The sequence below is a fragment of the Monodelphis domestica genome, chromosome 3, assembly GCF_027887165.1.
Source record: "Monodelphis domestica isolate mMonDom1 chromosome 3, mMonDom1.pri, whole genome shotgun sequence".
NCBI lineage: Eukaryota > Metazoa > Chordata > Mammalia > Didelphimorphia > Didelphidae > Monodelphis > Monodelphis domestica.
The window spans coordinates 137573506-137591602 of NC_077229.1; the positions used below are offsets into that span (position 1 = coordinate 137573506).

The following is an 18097-nucleotide window of genomic DNA, read 5'->3' on the forward strand; positions in this document are numbered from 1 at the left end:
TTATGTGGGCTTGGGAAGGTCACCTCACTTCTGTGAAGCCTCATTTTCTTCATCTGTAGCATGAGTGGATTGGACTAACTGACATCTTGCTATCCTATAAGTTAAATAAGTGACTAAAGTGGGTGGGGTGATGTGTGCAGAAGGAGTCATGGAAGTTGTATGTTTATATTTAGGCAGGGTGGTGTCAAGGAAATACAGTCAACCCCAAGTGAACAGAGAAAGCTTCATTAGAGGAGACAATAACTCTAGAGCTACTTTATTTTTTAATATCCACTTTGTTGATTTCTTTGGTTTTTACATTTCTTGCTTTTCTTGGTGTATCTTTCTTTCAACTTCTCAGAAGACCTGCAAAGGAGGCAATAAAAACAGATCAGAAAAATTACTAATAAATTTAAAAAGTATCTTCCATTAAATGCCCCCATATCCACAATTCTCAACCTCTTGCAATGAAGAGAGGGAGATGTTTCTCTTTTGCATCAGTTAACATGTCTTCCCATGATTCTCTGTAGTCATATTCTCTTTTCCTATAGCACAGAAAGACTCCATTAGCTACAGTTAGGTAGCTTAATGGATAAAGGACTAGGCCTAGAGTCAAGAAAACCTGAGTTCAAATCTTAGCTTAGATTTTTACTAGCTATGTGATCCTGAGAAAGTCATTTCACTTTTGTCTGCCTCCGTTTCCTCAACTGTAAAATTGGAATAATGATATTATCTATCTCCTAAAGTTATTTTGAGGATCAAATGAGATAATATTTATAAAAGGATTTAGCACAATGCCTGGAACATAGTTTTTGTCATTCAGCCATTTTAGCCATGTCTGACTCTTCATAATTCCATTTTTTGTTTTCTCAGCAAAGATACTAGAGTGGTTTGCTATTCCTTCTCTGGCTCATTTTACAAACGAGGCACTTAATAGATGCTTATTTCCTTCCTTCCATTATATTCACATAACAACTTGCTTATCTACTCCCTATTGATAGGTATCTTATTTGTTTCTAGTTTGCTTTTTGTTTGTTTTGTTTTGTTTGCTTTTACAAAACATGCTTCTTTAAATCTTTTGGTGCATGTGGGACCTTTTTTTTGGCAATGATCCTCTTGGGGTATGTGTTTAGTAGTGGAATCTCTGGATTAAAGGATAGGGAAATGGAGTCTCTTTCTTCACCAAATTCCAAATTGCCTTCCAGGATAACTTGTACCAATTCACAGCTTCATCAACAGTGTATTAGCACACCCATATTTCCATAACTCCTCCAACATTGACCACTCTTATCTTCTGTCTTCTTTTCCAATTCTCCACAGCTTTTCAAAGATCACTAACAGCGGCTTAATCAATAGAATCACACACAAAACATCTTAGCATTTTGTGATGTCTCTTCTGTGCCTGATGACTTGAGTTCCTCAGAGCCACTGGGTTCTTGTTTACTGTCCTCTTGGTTCTTTGCTTACCATTTTTCCTCTTTCAGGTCTGAAGATTATTCTCCCTGATGGAAGAAAGCAGAATCTAAACATTAGAATTCTGCTCATTCCTGCCATCTTGAGGCTCTTTCTCATATGCCTTTGCCTGACAAATTCTTCCTTCTCTGTATCCAAATTTTTTCCTTTTTTTCAGATCCATTTTTGGATATTATGTCAGAGATATTTAAGCATTTTTTCCTATATTATCTTGTTTGATGCTTACAACAATTCTGTTGGGCAGACAGAATTATTATATGTGTAAACTTAGAGCCATAGATGTCAATTGCCCTGCCCAAAGCTACACAGCTCGTAAAGCCGTAGAATTAAGACCAGATCCTGGGCATTCATCTCACTAGTTCTGGAGCTACTTTAACTGTAACCCACAGAACAATGGACTGGATTAGATCTGGGATAGCTAAGATCAAGTCCCAGATTCAGCATGTACTAGTGATTCAGCATGACCTTAGGCAAGTCACTTGGGAAAATTTGGGTTTTAGGTTCCTCATCTATAAAAAGAGGAAAGTAAGAGAGTATTGTAATAAATTATAACCTATGTTCCTTCAGGCTTTAAAGTGTTGTAATTCCATGACTTTCCATGAGGCAGTATGCATAGAAGAAAGCATGCTGGCTTTGGAGTCAGAAAATCCTGCATTCAAATCCCGTAGGAGACTCAGGTAAGTAACTTAACCTTTCAATTAAAGATGACTTGCATCCGCATTGCATAGATGGAGATCTCACATGATTAAGGTACAATTTTCAAATCAATTAAAGGTCCAGAGCTTAGACATTTAAAACTCTTCCCAACCAACTCAACCACTTTGTAGCCTGTTTCAGATTTTACTCACACACTCATGTATCCATCCCTCCTGGCCCACTTGCTTTTCTTTAGGCACCATGCTCCTTCTCCCATTTCTCTGCCTTTGCACTGACTGTCCTCCATGGCCAAGATGCTCTCTCTCCTCACTTCTGCCTTTTAGCATCCCTGATTTCCTTCAACACTCAGCTTAAAAGCCATCTTCCTCAGGAGACTTTTCCAGCTCTATCAGCTTCTGGAGTCTGTCTCTCCCAGGTTACCTTCTCTTATTTATTATTGATCTTGTATGTACTTATATGTACAGGAACATGTGTATATGCATGTGTCTACATGTATATGCCACTCTATATGTTTCTCTCTCATAATGCCCAAATTGAGGGTGCTGCTCCAGTGCCAAAAGTCACTAGGAATAACCCAAGGCTAATAAATAAAACTGATGATTTTGAAGTTTGATCTGGGGGTTTCTTTGTTTTTTATCTTGGTTCTATAAATTGACTACATAAACTGGCAAACAAATAAACTACCTCCCTATCTCAGCCTACAATGAAAAGATCCTCTAATCTAAACAAAAACTGGTTTTATCCAAGCTCCCAGCTTCCACCACTAGTCATGGGGGAAATTACCAATTTGCTAAACCTCATAGAGAAACCAAAGTGGAACAGACATGAACATCTTGGCGTATTTAGATGTAGAAATCAGCTTGGTTTCCATTATTTCGGTCACAGTTACCTCTCCCTTTGTTTTATTGTTTATGGAGACAGAAACTTCTTTGTCAGAGCCTCTTGGTTAGTAATATAATCAATCTCCCTAAAGATCATTTAATTTCTTTCTAGATATATGAGAAAGAAAAAAAATCCTCAAAAAAGCATGCTAAGATCAAAGCTGCTGTTTATTCTTATAAAGTAGAAAGAGGAGAGTCAAAGAGAAAGATTCAGAATGAAGCAGACATCTGGACTGGTCAAGCCAACTTTCCAGTAGAGGCCTGTTCTGTAGCTCATTCTGAACAGGGGCATCACTGAGTCCTTCTCTATGAAGGAAGAATGGAGAGTTCATTTTTTATCTTTGCTACGCCAGGCACTGCCATGTGCCTTCATATTAATTCTAGTTTCTTAGCTAAAAGCTCAATCTCATTCTCTTGGGGGCTAGTGACCCTCTGTTTGGGCATCAGGAAACCCTAGATCTAATCTTGACTGCACTGAGTAGCCATAGGACCTTGAAAAAGTATTTTGCCTCTATGAGCCTTAGTTACCTTATTCACAAAATGATGGAGGAGGACTAGATGATCTCTGAGTTCCTTTATTCCTCTAACTCTTATAATCCCATCTAAGCCTTCTAACTCAAGATCTTTCCACTGTGGTATCCTTTCTTTCTAATGACTTAAAAGAAGGGGAAAAAAACAGAAATGAAGGTAAGATTTCTGGGCCAGTAGTCAGTGACAAAGCCACATAAAGGATGAGGCAACTATGACTTTCCTCAAGCACCTAAATGGGAGTGAAGAGATAGATAGACTTTGTCCTGATAAGGTACGTAACTTCCCAAAATGGTCCAGAAGCCACCATCCCCATGAGCATAGGGAATGCTAGAGAAATTATGCAGTGCCTTATTTGGAAAGGAATAATACCAAGAGATCTTGACTTGACTCTCACTTCATTGAGGGAATCATTGAAGAATTTTCATCAGGGACAGATTTATTTCTCTCCTAAGAGTAAAGGGATGACTTCCAGTTGACTTCAGTGCCTTAATCCTTGTGGAGAAGGCTTACATGTTTTGGGAGTTGTGAAGATTGAATTTAGCTATCTCCTGATTATAACAATGAAGGTACTTAGCTCTTCCTTTATTGTGAAGATCAGATTGTTATCCCCTATCTATTTTTAGATTTTAATCCCCAAAAGTGTTAACTCAGTACTTAAAGTAGATCTACCCATTTTAACCCCAAGAAGGTGTGAACTAACTACAGACCTCAGACTGCTTTCCTTTTAGACAGTCACTGTGGTGAGTGAAAGGCTAACTTAGTTTCTTTGCCTTTCTGGAGGTATGAACCTCCAAGAAAGGCCCATTGTCTTGAAACTCCTTTCCCCAGGCTGGGATTTAGAATTTCTACCTGACTGAGGAAGCCAGAGCTCTCTCTCTCTCCCCTTTTCTCTTTTCCTTAAATATCTTCCCTCTATTGTAAAACAAACTAGCATAAATTACATTTTACTTTAGTAATTCATTTTGGGATTTATAAATTAAAACCCTGATGACCACCAATTTAAATATTCAGAGTCCAAACCATAAAAAAAAATTAACAGAGTTCTGTTGGTGTTTTCCTTCTGAGATGAGAAGCTTGATTTCCTTTTTCTTTTCTATATTTCTTCTGAGGTAAGAAAGGCCTTTGTGTATTCCATGGCAGGTCTTTTAAGAATGCTAGGCAAATAGTCATCTTTGATAAGCTATAGAATTGTTCTTTGTTAAATTTGAATAACTGTATTTAGGACCAATTTTGGTTTTCTCCTATAAGATTAATATAATATCAGATCTGTGCCATGTAGAATTTTCTGAGTCTCATAACAAGAAACTAGGAAAAGCATTCAAAAAGGACAATGAGGAGGCCTGCTGTGGAATTGGGATATGGACAGAATTCAAAATGCAGTGCAGTAATTTGTTATGGATAGCAACATTTTTAAATAGGGGAAGAGTATAACCAGGGAATTAGCCAAGGAGGACCAAGTTCTTAGAATATGATCAGATTTTCTTTTTCTTGTGGATTTTACAGATCATGTACCAATATTCCTTGCCTGATTCTAATCCAAGATATGGAACTTTGGGGAGTATGGCCATTAGTGATTGAAGAGCTGGTGCAATGGGATGATAAAATATCCTCTAATTGGCTTTGAAGCCAAAAGAACCAATAACTCAGGAAGTACTGAGCCAGAATTGAGTTCATGTACAAAAGGGATAACACTGATTACTGGCTCTCTTTTCTTTCTTGGCAGTGAAGCAAAGGCTGTTGTGAGCTGCTGGATAAGGGAAGAGTAGCAAGCTACATTTCCTCATACAGGCACAATATTTTCATAAGCACATGGTGTCTCTATTTCTTTTGTGCTTATTGATCCCTGATCTTAGGCAAACAAGAACCTGGAGAGAAGATTGACCTGATTATTCATTTATAACCTTTGTAAAGTCAGAAAAGCCACCAGAGGTCATGCCCACTTCCAACCCTGTCAACTGAAGTGCACCAGAGTTGGTAGCAATGGCCAAAGACAGAGGAAATGCCTGTAGAAAGATACAGAAAGACAGTCACCCAATTCCATGCTGATTTTTCTCCTCGTGATATGGTTAGTCATGGTGTAAATCTAAATGAAAAGTTTTTTTTAATTAAAGAAAAAATACAATAAAAAACTAATGGGATCTGAGGACATAATGCAGCTATAGAGCAATGATTTCTAAGTGGTTGCTTGAAAACTCAATATATGGTATTGCTTCATTGATCTACAAGCTTGTCATCTTGCTGAAACAATGTGATGCTGTAGGAAGAGTTACATACTATTCTCCTCCTTAGAGTTCAAGGAATAACCCTGAAAGGACTTGAATTTTTATCGGGATATAGACCATGAGTGCTGATCCAATCTGATTTAAGTTTGAGTCCACTCTTTCCAAGGGCATTGTGTGTGTGTGCAAGGGTTTGAGAGGACTGTTTTAAATTATTCCTCTTGCTATACTTTCTCAGTAAATCCTTTTTCTAAAATCTAATAAATGTTATTATTACTCTCATTTTACATTGGGGAAATGATAGCAAACAAAAACTGACTTGCCTATGATCATACAACTATGTGTCTGAGACTGAGTTTGAGCTCAATATTATTCTAGAGATGTTACATGATTGCAAATCATGGAACTCGTAGTATAAGATAAATCTACTTGACCTTTGGAATACCAGTGGAAATTTTATGATATAAGATGGGTTCTATTGGACTGTCAAGACTGGAGCAAGAACAATCAATTATGGGCTCAACTGCCATTTGACAAGCACATCATCAAACAGAAGAAGACAGTCTGAAATAACTGCTAACTCTTTTCTGGAACCTAGAGCAACTGGCTACATCCCTTTACTCATTATCACTGCCTTTCTTGGGAGTGGTATTGATATTCCTGCTAGCTGGAGTTTGGGTAGGTTAGTTTGGATTATGGCTTCTAGACCCTATTTATTTAGGATAACTTTTTCCACATCTATTAATCCTTGCTACATAATCCAGAACTAGATTGTCTCTAAGGGTCATTTGGGCTCTGATTCTAATAATACCAAAAATAAATAAAAGTAAAAACCCTAGCCTTACGCTAGATGTTGTGGGAAAACTATATAAGACAAATATCATGTCTTGATGGTATTTACAATCCAATTATCAAGACAAAATTCATCAAATTTAAGAATATAAAAATGTAAAAGATAAAAGTATAAGGAATCAAGAGTCATATTGCATGGTACTAACCATATGAATAGTAATAGTGCCTATAGTAAACACTTAGTAAAAGCTCTATCTATCCAGCCATCTCTCTACCTAGCCATCTATCTATCTATAATCAATCTTTCTGCCTATTCATCTCTATTCATCCATCTAGAGGGCCATGAATGCCAGAGCCAAGAGTTTTTACTTTATGTAATAGAGAGCCATTGTACCTTTCTGAGTAAAGAGTGACATAATAAATGGTCCCTTAGGTAGACAAAGAAATAAATCAACAGAAAAAGACCAAAAAAATATCTTCCATTGTGATAACTCATTCCCTTATCTATCAATTCTCCTATCTAGAAACTCTTGCTTCATTATCAATACAAGAACTATATTTCTCTATAGTCCCAAAGTCCCCCAGATGTTGAAGAGATCAACTTACTAAAAATCAGAGCCACCCAGTAATGAACTGATCTGTTTTTTTGAGGTAGTGAATTTCCTATCACTGGAAATATTCAGTGAGAAGCTGAATGGCAGCCTGTCTAGGATGGTAAGGGAAGGACTCAATCATAAGAAAGAGGCAGGACTAGATGTCCTCTATGCTCTGTTCTGACTATGATCCTCTGATTATATGATTTGTAGCTCACAGCTTTGAGTTCTTCAATTAGTAGATATGAAAAATGAGATCTCTGTTCTCTGTTCTTCAGCCTGAAGAATCTGTACTTTAATTTTTATGAAATGCTTGCTCTACAAGTTCTTTACACCTTAGCAGACAAATTCATGAAATTCTGTAGCCAAAAACAAAAACAAATTCATGACTCAATCCCCACCACTCTCCTGCTTCCCTCTGAACCTTTGTAAATAATTAATCCTAAGAAAATACACAGATGTCATTGATTCCATGGGAAGATTTTCTATCATGGTAGAACCTGATGGAACAAGTTTTCTGCTGACAGACCTTGGAGGTCCCAGAGATACTTCCACATTACCTTAAGGCACCAAGATGGACTTTATTCCTCTCTCTCTAATAACCTTCAGATATTCATATTTAACCATTAGTCAGTTGTTCCCCAGTCTTCTCTTCTTTTGCTTTTGCAATTCAAATTCCCTTAGCTTTCCCTCCTAGGTCTTGCTCTCTAATAGTTTCATTGTTTTGCAATAATAGACTAATGATATTTTGTAATGAACTAGAAAATATTATGATAATTCACATTCAGATTTTTTTTAATGTCTGAGATATGTTTTAGAATTCCAGGCAGGAACAAGACTTTTAAACTAGCTGTCAGTGTCAAATTCAGATGTGACATTTATCCTCATAGAATTTAAAAAGAAAAAAGAAAACTGCATTTCCCAGCAATAATTCACTCAAAACTATACACGCCTTCCTGCTGGTGTAGGTGCTATATCTTGACCCCTTCAGTCCACATCTAGAAGATTTCTGCATTCCAACTTGTCATAGTTGGTTGGGAAACAAGCTCTATGTCATTTGGAATTCCAGCTTCTTTCTCTTTCTAGATACACAACAATCATCTTAATCATGCTTTAATAATTTTGTAAGGAATTTTCAAACCAAATTTACTTACCTGTGATATTCCATTTTCTTGCTCTTTTTCTTAAAGTTAAGACATTTACCATTCTCTAATCCTATGACATTTTTCCCCTACTACAAGATCTTCTAAAGATGACTGACAGTAATCACTAACAGGTATTGCATCTGTCAAGTCTTTCAGTGGGATGCAGTTCATCTGGTCTGGGTGACAATTCATGGAGAAGAAAGCTAAGTGCTTTCTTATAATCGTCCTATTTACCTTGGATTTCAGTGACAATTATTTATTTTTGTTCTGTTCTTCCCAACCTAGCTCTTTCTCTTTGTCATTCTCTTTGACAAAGAAAACGGGGTGTGGGGAAAGCAGAACTGAGAATTCTTCCCTCTCTCCATCTCTTAATTAGAGAAGCATGAACTCAGAAATACCTAGATTTTAATTCTTTCTCTTCTCCTGGACTCTGGACTCTGGACAAGTCACTTAGAGTCTCTGAGACTCAGGTTCAAGAATGTCCTAGAGCCAGCCCTGATCAGATTGTGAGAACTGATTGTTAAATTTTCAATGTGAGCATTTACACTTTGGAAATCAGAAAAATGCTACAAATCAAGGCTTGATATGTTGTTTTGTTGATTCTCTAGGCTTAGGAAAGTGATGGGAGGAATGTTAATAATGCAGATTAAATTTTAAAAGTGTGTCATGTACATTATTTTTTGGAGAGCCAATTGTTAAACATTTACTAGTGTATCAGATTCCTCAAATGTAAAATGAAGATAATCATAATACCTACCTGAAAATACCTACCTGACGGGGTAATTATGAGGATCAAAAGAGACATGTAAGTACCCTGGCAATCTTTTTAAGTGTTTTGTGAATGTTCGCTGTCATTGTTATCATTGTTCCATTTACCTTTTGTGGTGGTCCTAACTGTAATTTTATCCTCCCCTTTCTGCTAACAGTTTAAAAATCCTTTTGATTGTCCTTCGCTCTCCTAGTCTGCTTCAATACATTTTGAGGCTTAGCACTGTTGATACTCTATGTCCTCCTACTTGCATTTCTGTGTTCATCTGTTAGTACCTTTGCTTCCATCTTTTCTGAATGTCCCTTAAAAACCCAAGTTGATTGCATTTACTTTCATCTCTTTAAACAATTACCTCTTTCCCTTTTCTGAATTTTTTTGTCTTTTGAATTTTATTCTAGAGATTTTCCCTTCCTTCATGTGCTTCCTAACTCTAACATATTCCATCTCCTCAGAAACCTTTGAAATCTGATCTTTGAAATCCAGAATGACAGACTATGCCCATCTTTCTTTTCTCTTTTTATTAAATTCTAAGAGAAAACAGTAACCTCCACCCAAGTTTTCCATCAGCTTCATTTAAGCAATCCATTCTCTCTTCTGTTTTGTCAGAATAAAAATTGTCTCTTTCTTCTTCCATGCTTTGTAGATTAAAACCATCATTTAAGCAAAGAGCGCATTAGCTGCTCTGCTTTTGACAAAAAGAGAGAACCTCGACAAATGCCCAGTTAATTAAAGTTTCCCATCACTACAAATACACATTGACCCTTTGCGCCAGATTTTCTATCTTTTCCCCAAACTCCCCATCAATTTCTTTCTAAGTGATTTGTGACATGCTATGATGAAATATAACTTCTATTACTACCTCTCCAAGTTCTCTAGACCATACTTCCCCATTTGGTTCCAGATTTTTCCTATATGTATATATCCTGTTACTGTTCAATGTTTCTCCACCCCTTTCATTTATTTTGTTTCCTTTTGAATAAGATACAGTTTTTCAGAGTTAAATTCTAGGCATGAGTTTCATCCTACTAAGGCTTATATGTTCAAAATTACTTCTTTTTGTATTAGCATCTCTACTTCATCTTTCCTGTTGCCAATACTATTTTAATATTGACCCCTTCTTAGATTTCATCTCCTTGTTTTCTCTACTATTATATTCCTATACTATAGCTATTCTCTATGGAAAATGTTTCCAAAGTTTTTTTTTCTTTTTCTGAAGAACCCTCCTCACTCTTAAAAATGGAGGACCCTGGGTATCTAGGTGGTTCAGCAGATAGAGAGTCAGGCCTGGAGATGAGAGGTCCTGGGTTCAAATTTGACCTCAGATATTTCTTAGCTGAGAAACCTTGGGAAAATCACTCAACCTCAATTGGTTAGTCCTTATGTTTTTCTGCCTTGGAACCCATACTTCATATCTATTTTAAGACAGAAGATAAGGTTGTGTTTTTTTCTTTTTAATGGAGGATCCCACCATCCAGAGAGCTTTAGTTTTTGTGTTACTATTGATTTTTACTTATTTGAAATAGATTTTTACTTATTTGAAATAGAAACATCTTAGTATTGTTATGAAAATAGTTTTAACCTTGCAGATCCCCTAGGCAGCAGCGATTAGTATAATACCTGCACATAATAGGCACTTAATAAATGCTTGTATAAATAAAATAAATAAAAAAAATTTTAAATGCTGGCACCTAGTTTTGTGACTATATATATATAGTTTTGTGACTATATATATACATATATATATATATATATATTGTCCTACTTTCTTTTCAATTTAGAAGAAAAGTTAGGAAGAAACCTAAAGATAAAGCCAGAAAAGAGTATAGAAATCTTTCCATTGAGCTGTCCCATTGGGAATGGAACACTGCCCGGGAAATGCCATAGATCACCTCAGAGAGTTAGAAGTCATTAAAGTCACTTGAACCAGCAAGACTATTTATCTCTGTAGACATGCAGAAGCTGAAAATGACACCTCTCCTGTTTCAGTGAATAAATTCAGTGGCAATAAACTTTTGATATTGGGGGAAATGCCCAGTTTATGAAGAAGAATCTTTTAGTTCCTTCTCTCTATAGTGACTGAATGGTAACCCAAGTTCCAGAACTGAATTTCTGCTGGACTCATAAGTCAGTAATGGTGTGCAGAGAAGGTTTGGTAGCCTCCTGGGATCCCATCATGAGTTCATTTTAAACACAAACAGAAAAAGCATTTCCAGAAGATTCAAGTTTACAACTTAAGAACTTCACATCAGAAATTGCTACAATGCTTCCTTCTCTAACAAACTGACCTTTCCCCTTTTCCTGTCTCTTTCTCCCATTTCCAATTTTCATAGAGTCCTAAAATTAATAGGATTGAATAATACATCCTTGTTAATTGCATGTGACAACCCCCATTCAATCCTACCTAGAGGTTACCAATGAGGAAATGATCTGAAGGATTATTTGAACTTTGTATTACATTAGAACTAATTGAATAATTACCTTGAAGGAAATAGATTGCAGAAAGATCTCATATGACTGGGTGAGTGGGAAGAAAAGCAAATGAGTGTCAAGATAAAAGGTAATAAAAGCATTTAGAATAATTTAGAATTAAAGCATTTTAGAATAATTGTCTTTAACATAAAGATAAATATATACGCATAAAAAAGAAGTTCCAGGAAGGTCAACTTTGGCTCATTCTAACAATTAGAGCTATGGAAAAAATGGAATTGGCTGCCTCCTGGGGCAAGTGAATTACCGGAAACTAAAGGTCTTCCTGCAAAGGCTGGTTTAACCACTTGTGAGATGAAATTCATGACTTGAGTAAAGGGTAGGACTAGATGACCTCAGAGGTCACCTTCAACTCTAACAGTATGACTCTCTGGATACACAGATGTTCCTTTGAAAGCAGATGCTGTATATGGGATCATAGGATCATAGATCTACAATGTCCGAGATAACAGTCTAGGTCACTAAGATCAGTCATTGATCTATGATAACGGAGAGGTCACCTAGTCCAACCGCCTTGCTTTTCAGATGAGGAAATTGGAGGTTAAGAAACTTACCCACGGTCATACATCTACTAAGGGTCAAGAGGTACAAATTAAATTCAGGTCTCCTGATTCCAGAGCTAGCACTCTTCCACTGTACCATGCTTTATACTGTTAATTCATCCAAAATGTTGTGTTTTTCTTTTTTTTTTTCTCTCTCTCAGAAGGGGCAGCTGTGGTGAAGGAGTTCATACCCTAGATTTGTGGGGACCTGGATTTGATTCCCAGTTCTGTTGGTCATTGCCTGTGTATTGGATGGGATCTCAGGAAGATGCTTCACCCTTCTGATTGAGCTTTGTTTTTGTTTTTTAATTTTATTTAATTAATTAATTTAGAATATTTTTCCATGGTTACAAGAATAATATTCTTTTCCTTCCCTCCTCCCACCCCCCTCCAGTAGCCAACACACAATTCCACTGGGTTTTACATGTGTCCTTGATCAAGACCTATTTCCATATTATTGATAATTGCACTAAGGTGATCATTTAGAGTCTACATCCCCAATCACATCCCCATCAAACAATGTGATCAAGCAGTTGTTTTTCTTCTGTGTGGGCTTTGGTTTTGTAAAAGGCACAACAATCTTCTAAAACATTTGCACCAAATTTATTAAGAGGACTGTTCCAGGAAGAGATATTGGGAGGGTTCAGCTGACATCCCCTTGATAGCCAGCAATTCACAGACTTGTCAAGCAGCATATAGTAAGATACTCAGCTGGTTGTACCCTACTGGCTAACCAAGTAATTTTGCTAATGGGAAATTTTCGGTATATGAGAGAGAAGAAAAGAAAGAATTAGATGGAGAGTAGGCATTTATATGGCTCTACTATGTGTCAGGTGCTGAGCTAAACACTTTTTATAAATATTACCTTATTTGATCTTTACAATAACCCTGGAAGAAGGTATTATTATTAATCCTACTTCACAGTTGGGGATTCTGAGACAAATCGAGGTTAACTGAGTTGCCTAGAGTCACAATCTAGTAAATATCTGAGACTGGATTTGAATTCAGGTCTTCCTGACTCCATGCTCAGTGTTCTATTCACTGTACCATCTCCCTGTTCTATAGGAGGAAACAGGAAAGGAGAAGAGGAGAGGGGAAGAAAGGAGAAGGGAAGTAAGAAGGGGAAAGAGGAGAGAAAGAAAAAGGAAAGTTTTTGTTGATTCATTTTGAATCATGACTGCTCCTATCTGGGCAAAGATACTAGAGTGGTTTTCTGTTTCCTTCTCCAACTCATTTTACAGATGAGGAAACTGAGGCAAACAGGGTTAAGTGATTTGTCCAAGGTCACACAGCTAGGAAGTATCCGAGGATTTAAATTCAGGTTTTCCTGACTCCAGCACCTGCTCTATCCACTATGCCACTTTGCTATCTTCTTATCCTATATTCCCCCATAAATCCCAGGAGCTCTATCCAATACACTTCAGGTATTGTTCTATTTGCTCTTTTAGTATTTCAAGGAGAACACACATATCATTTTGGGTTTTCATCTGTTATCTGTTATTCTCAACCAATGACTGACCTGCTTCCTTCTCCACTCACACCTGTCCTTATTCTGTACCAAACACAGGTTAATTAATTGATCCAAAGCACTCCCAGATTTCTTTTGTTTAATATCTGACAGTAGTTGAAGACTGATCATCTGCTTGAACCATGTAGAGAATTATAGAAAAACTAAATACTCTTGAACCCCATTAATCAAAGTTTATTGAGTTTATTATATGTGCCAAGTTCAGTGATAGACACTGAGAAGGATACAGAAATGAGGAAGACACAGCCTCTCCTTTGTATATATAGAAATAACTTTGTGATGTTGATGTGACAAAAGACAAGCAATACTCTCCCTGCAGAGGCAACCTGGTAGGGTAGCAAGGTGGAAATTTTTGGAAAATGTATTGCAATATAATTGGTTTCCCTTGTAATCTTACTTATTTAAAAACATCCTTCTGAGGTTTTAATAGTCTGTAAGGGGGATCTACAACAATAATAATATTTAGGTTTTATACAGAGCTTCAAGATTTGCAAATTGCTTTCTCTCATTGTCTCATTTGATCCTCACAACAATCAGTTGAGCTAGGGGCTATTATTTTCATTTTCCAGACAAAGAAACTAAGACTTGAGATAAGTCAATGACTTGCTCAGGATCATATATCTAATAAGAAAAAGTGTCCGAGACAGGATCCCCATTTGGGTCTTCCTTATTCCAAGTCTAGCTCTCTACCTCCTGTGCTACCAAATTACTTAGCCATCACACATACACACATTAAAACCCCCTCACTGGCCAATTCCTAATATTATATGATTTTATAACATTTGCTTTCTGGAATGAATCTGCCTAATGTTCCAAACTTTGCCTTCTTAAATAAGGTGACCCTTGCAAAGATATCTTCCAGTCATTGACTTCCTACAACCACACATCGGTCATGTCTACACCAGAATCTTTACTTCATTATGTGTGAGAACCAAATAGCTTCTCTTTGGCACGGTGATAATCAAACTGACTATTTTGTGAACAACCTCCATTTTGAAGGTTCAGTTTTGTTTTTCTGTTTTTAAAGAATTTGATTTGGGAGAGTCATGCCTGCTTGCTCTCCCCATCCAAACTCAGAATGTCTCTAATCTATTCTCCAGTAAGAAATCCATGCAAAATATGTATTCAAGATCTTTGTGCCTACTGAGGGGCCTTGGACCCAATTTGTTCTGCAACTGCATGCTTCACAAATTAATTGTATAACTCAGACTTAGTTTCCTTAGTTATTATAAAACCACTGAGACTCATGTTTTTCATCCATAGTCTGCTTCTGTGCATAGATGTGTAAGATCATGAATTTATTCCTAATATCTTTTGGGGTTTTTATCTCCTGTGAATTTTTGAGCAGCTCATTTGTTCTTTTCATCTTCCTTAGAGATGCCCTCTCTAAGGTGCATATGCAAAAGCAAATTAAACTTCTTTTGTGTTCTTATGTTCATACTCATTTGAATTGATTTTCAAGGCTCTAAGCAAATTCACTCATTTAAAAAAAAAACCCTTACCTTTCGTCTTGGAATCAATACTGGGTATTTGTTCTAAGGCAGAAGAGTGGTAAGGGCTAAACAATGGGAGTTAAGTGACTTGCCCAGGGTCACATAGCTAGGAAGTGTCTGAGGCCAGATTTGAACCCAGGACCTCCCATCTCTGGGCCTGACTGAGCCATCCAGCCGCCCAGGAAATGCACTCTTAACAGCACTGTTTAGGTATATTTCATCATGGACCAAAATAAAGACTTTTATTTTAAGCAACAATCCAAAATTCTCTTGGATACAAAATTGCCTCAATTTTCTCATCTTTATTGTTTAATTCAAAGATATTTTATTTTCCCAATTACACGTAATAATAATTTTTTACATACATTTTCCAAAATTATAAGATACAAACCATCTATCTCCCTTCCCTCTCCCAGCTTTAAGATGATAAGGAATTTGATCTAAGTCATGCATGTATTATCATGAAAAACACTACCATATTGGTCATTGTTGTAAGAGAATACTCATATAAACACAAAACCCCAAAATAAAACTGTATATACACTGATGTGAAAGATGGTATTCTTTGGTTTCACATTCATACAACTCCACCAGTCATGATCTAAAACTTCAGAATGCTTTTTCAGACACAATATCCTTAATCAGTTGTTTAGGCAGACTCAATTCTCCTTTCTCTTCTTTTTTCTTTTACATCATCATCCTAAATAGCTTACTATCACATTCTCTGTCTATGTATACTTCTTCTAACTAATATGATAATGATAACAATTTTTAAGAGTTACAGATATCATCTTTTCATATAGGAATATAAACAATTTGACCTTATTGAAGCCCTTATACTTTTCTTCTTTCTTATTTACCTTTTTGTGCTTCTCCTGAAATCTGGTATTTTCTTCAATAATGCTTGGAAATCTTCTATTTTGTTAAATGACTAAACCTTCCTCTGAAAGAATATAGTCAGTTTTGATGATTGTAGGTTGAAACCCCAGTTCCCTTGCCTTCTGGAATATCATATTCCAAGCCTTCTGGTCCTTCAACATGGAAGCTTCCAGATCTTGTGTAATCCTGACTAGGGCTCCATGAAATCTGAATTATTTCTTTCTGGCTGTTTGCAATATTTTCTCCTTGGCCTGGGAGCTCCTGAACTTGGCTATAACATTCCTGAGAGTTGTCATTTGGGGATTTACTGCAGAAGGCAATCTATGGATTCGTTCAACCTCTATTTTACCCTCTTATTCAAGAATATCAGAGCAGTTTTCTTGGATAATTTCTTGCATTTTGATGTCTAGGCTTTTTTTGGGGGGGGTCATAACATTCAGGTAGTTCAATAATTCTTAAATTGTCTCTCCTGGATTTATTTTCGAGGTCAGTTTTTTTTCAATAGGATATTCAATCTTTTCTTCTGTTTTTTAATTCTTTTGATTTTGTTGTATTGTTTTTTATGTCTTGTGAAATCATTAGTTTCTATTTGTCCAAACCTAATTTGTAAAAAATGAATTTCTTCCATGACCTTTTGATTCTCCATTTTCTTTTGGTCTACTCTACTTTTATGGTATTCTCTTCTTCACTGGATTCTCCCCTCCCTTTTTTTTCCAGTAGGCCAATTCTGTTTTTTAAAACACATTTTTCTTTATTCAATTTTTGTGCCTCTTTTTCCAATTGGCCAATTTTGCTTTTTAAGTTGTTATTTTCTTTTCCCATTATTTTCATTTCTTTTTCCCATTTTTCATCAACCTATCTTATTTGGTTTTTTAATTCCCTTTTGGGTTCTTCCAGAGCTTGCAACCAATTCCCATTTTGGGGGGATTTTGAATGTTTCCTTGTATCTCATGTTAAAATTAAATTAATATAACTATTCAGTTATTAAATATATAAAGTTTATTAATAGAAAGGGTAGATAAAGCTAAAGTTAAATCTCTAGGATCTCAAACTATGTGTGCCTATCCTTCATTAAGTTCTTCCTCTCCCTCCTTAACTGCCTGCTCTCTCCCCACATTCATTCAAAAGCCCAGAAAATACCTTCCCCCTCCCTTTTATTGAAGTATAGCCCTTAATGGACACAAACCTGGCATAATTGTGTTATGTGAGGAATGTTGACAGACAGGTCAGGCTACTCAGGAGGGGGAGGGAATGAACTTCCTTGACACAATCACCATCTCCTGTTGGTTCTGTTCTTTGCTCTTTTTTCCCATAGAAATTTTCAAGGGTCAAGAGTTTTTATTTATTTATTCATTGCTGCTGTTTGCTCATTTTCCTGCCAGTTGACTGGAAAATCTAAAAGTTGCTGGCCATTTCTGGCTTAGCTTCTGGCTTACAGGGTTTTGATCTGGGGCTGTCCTGACTGCTACTGTGGAGGCTTGAGAGTACCTAACATTATGAATCTTTGGACCTCACTGCCAGGGCTTAGAACTTCAAGAGATGGATCTGTGGTGCTCTTTTGTTGGTATATCCCATGACCCAGGATCCCAAATTTGCCTACTCCCTGGTTCTGAGAATGGTGCAATAGGTGAGGGCGTGATTGACCTAATCTGTTCTGTGGGCAGTTTTACTTCTTATTCCCCTTATATCATGGAAATTCACTGTCTCTACCTACCTTTCACATTGTGTTCAGTGTGAGAGCCCCTTCATTCATCCTGATTTGACTCCTATCCTTTTGAGGCACCTTTTAAAGATCAGTTTGGAAGGATATTCAGAGTGGTTTCAGGCTTTCGCTGCTACTAAGCTGCCATCTTGGCTCTGTCTTTCTCTTGTTTTCCATTGGAAAATGATTAGAATACTATCTGTGATTCTAAAGCAAGAGTTCTCCCTCTGAGTTCCATATCCATGGATAAATTTCAAGGAATCCATTAACTCAGATGGGGAAAAATGCATCTTTATTTTCAACTACCTTTTATTTCCTTTGCAGACCTATATATTTGTTTTGTGTATATAAGAACATTATCCTGAGAAGAGGTCCATTGGCTTCACAAGACTGTCCAAAGGATCCATGTTACAAAAAATATTGAGAA

The 18097-nt window shown here is 36.6% G+C and overlaps 1 long non-coding RNA gene across 1 annotated transcript; it reads right to left on the reverse strand.

The window, feature by feature from the left end:
• Positions 1-211: 211 nt before the first annotated feature.
• LOC103092528 (uncharacterized) lies at positions 212-17842 on the reverse strand. The gene is made up of 2 exons (XR_465397.3): positions 17683-17842; positions 212-345 (listed from the first exon to the last, which is right to left on the reverse strand). It is a non-coding gene; the product is annotated as an uncharacterized LOC103092528 (long non-coding RNA).
• Positions 17843-18097: the final 255 nt, after the last annotated feature.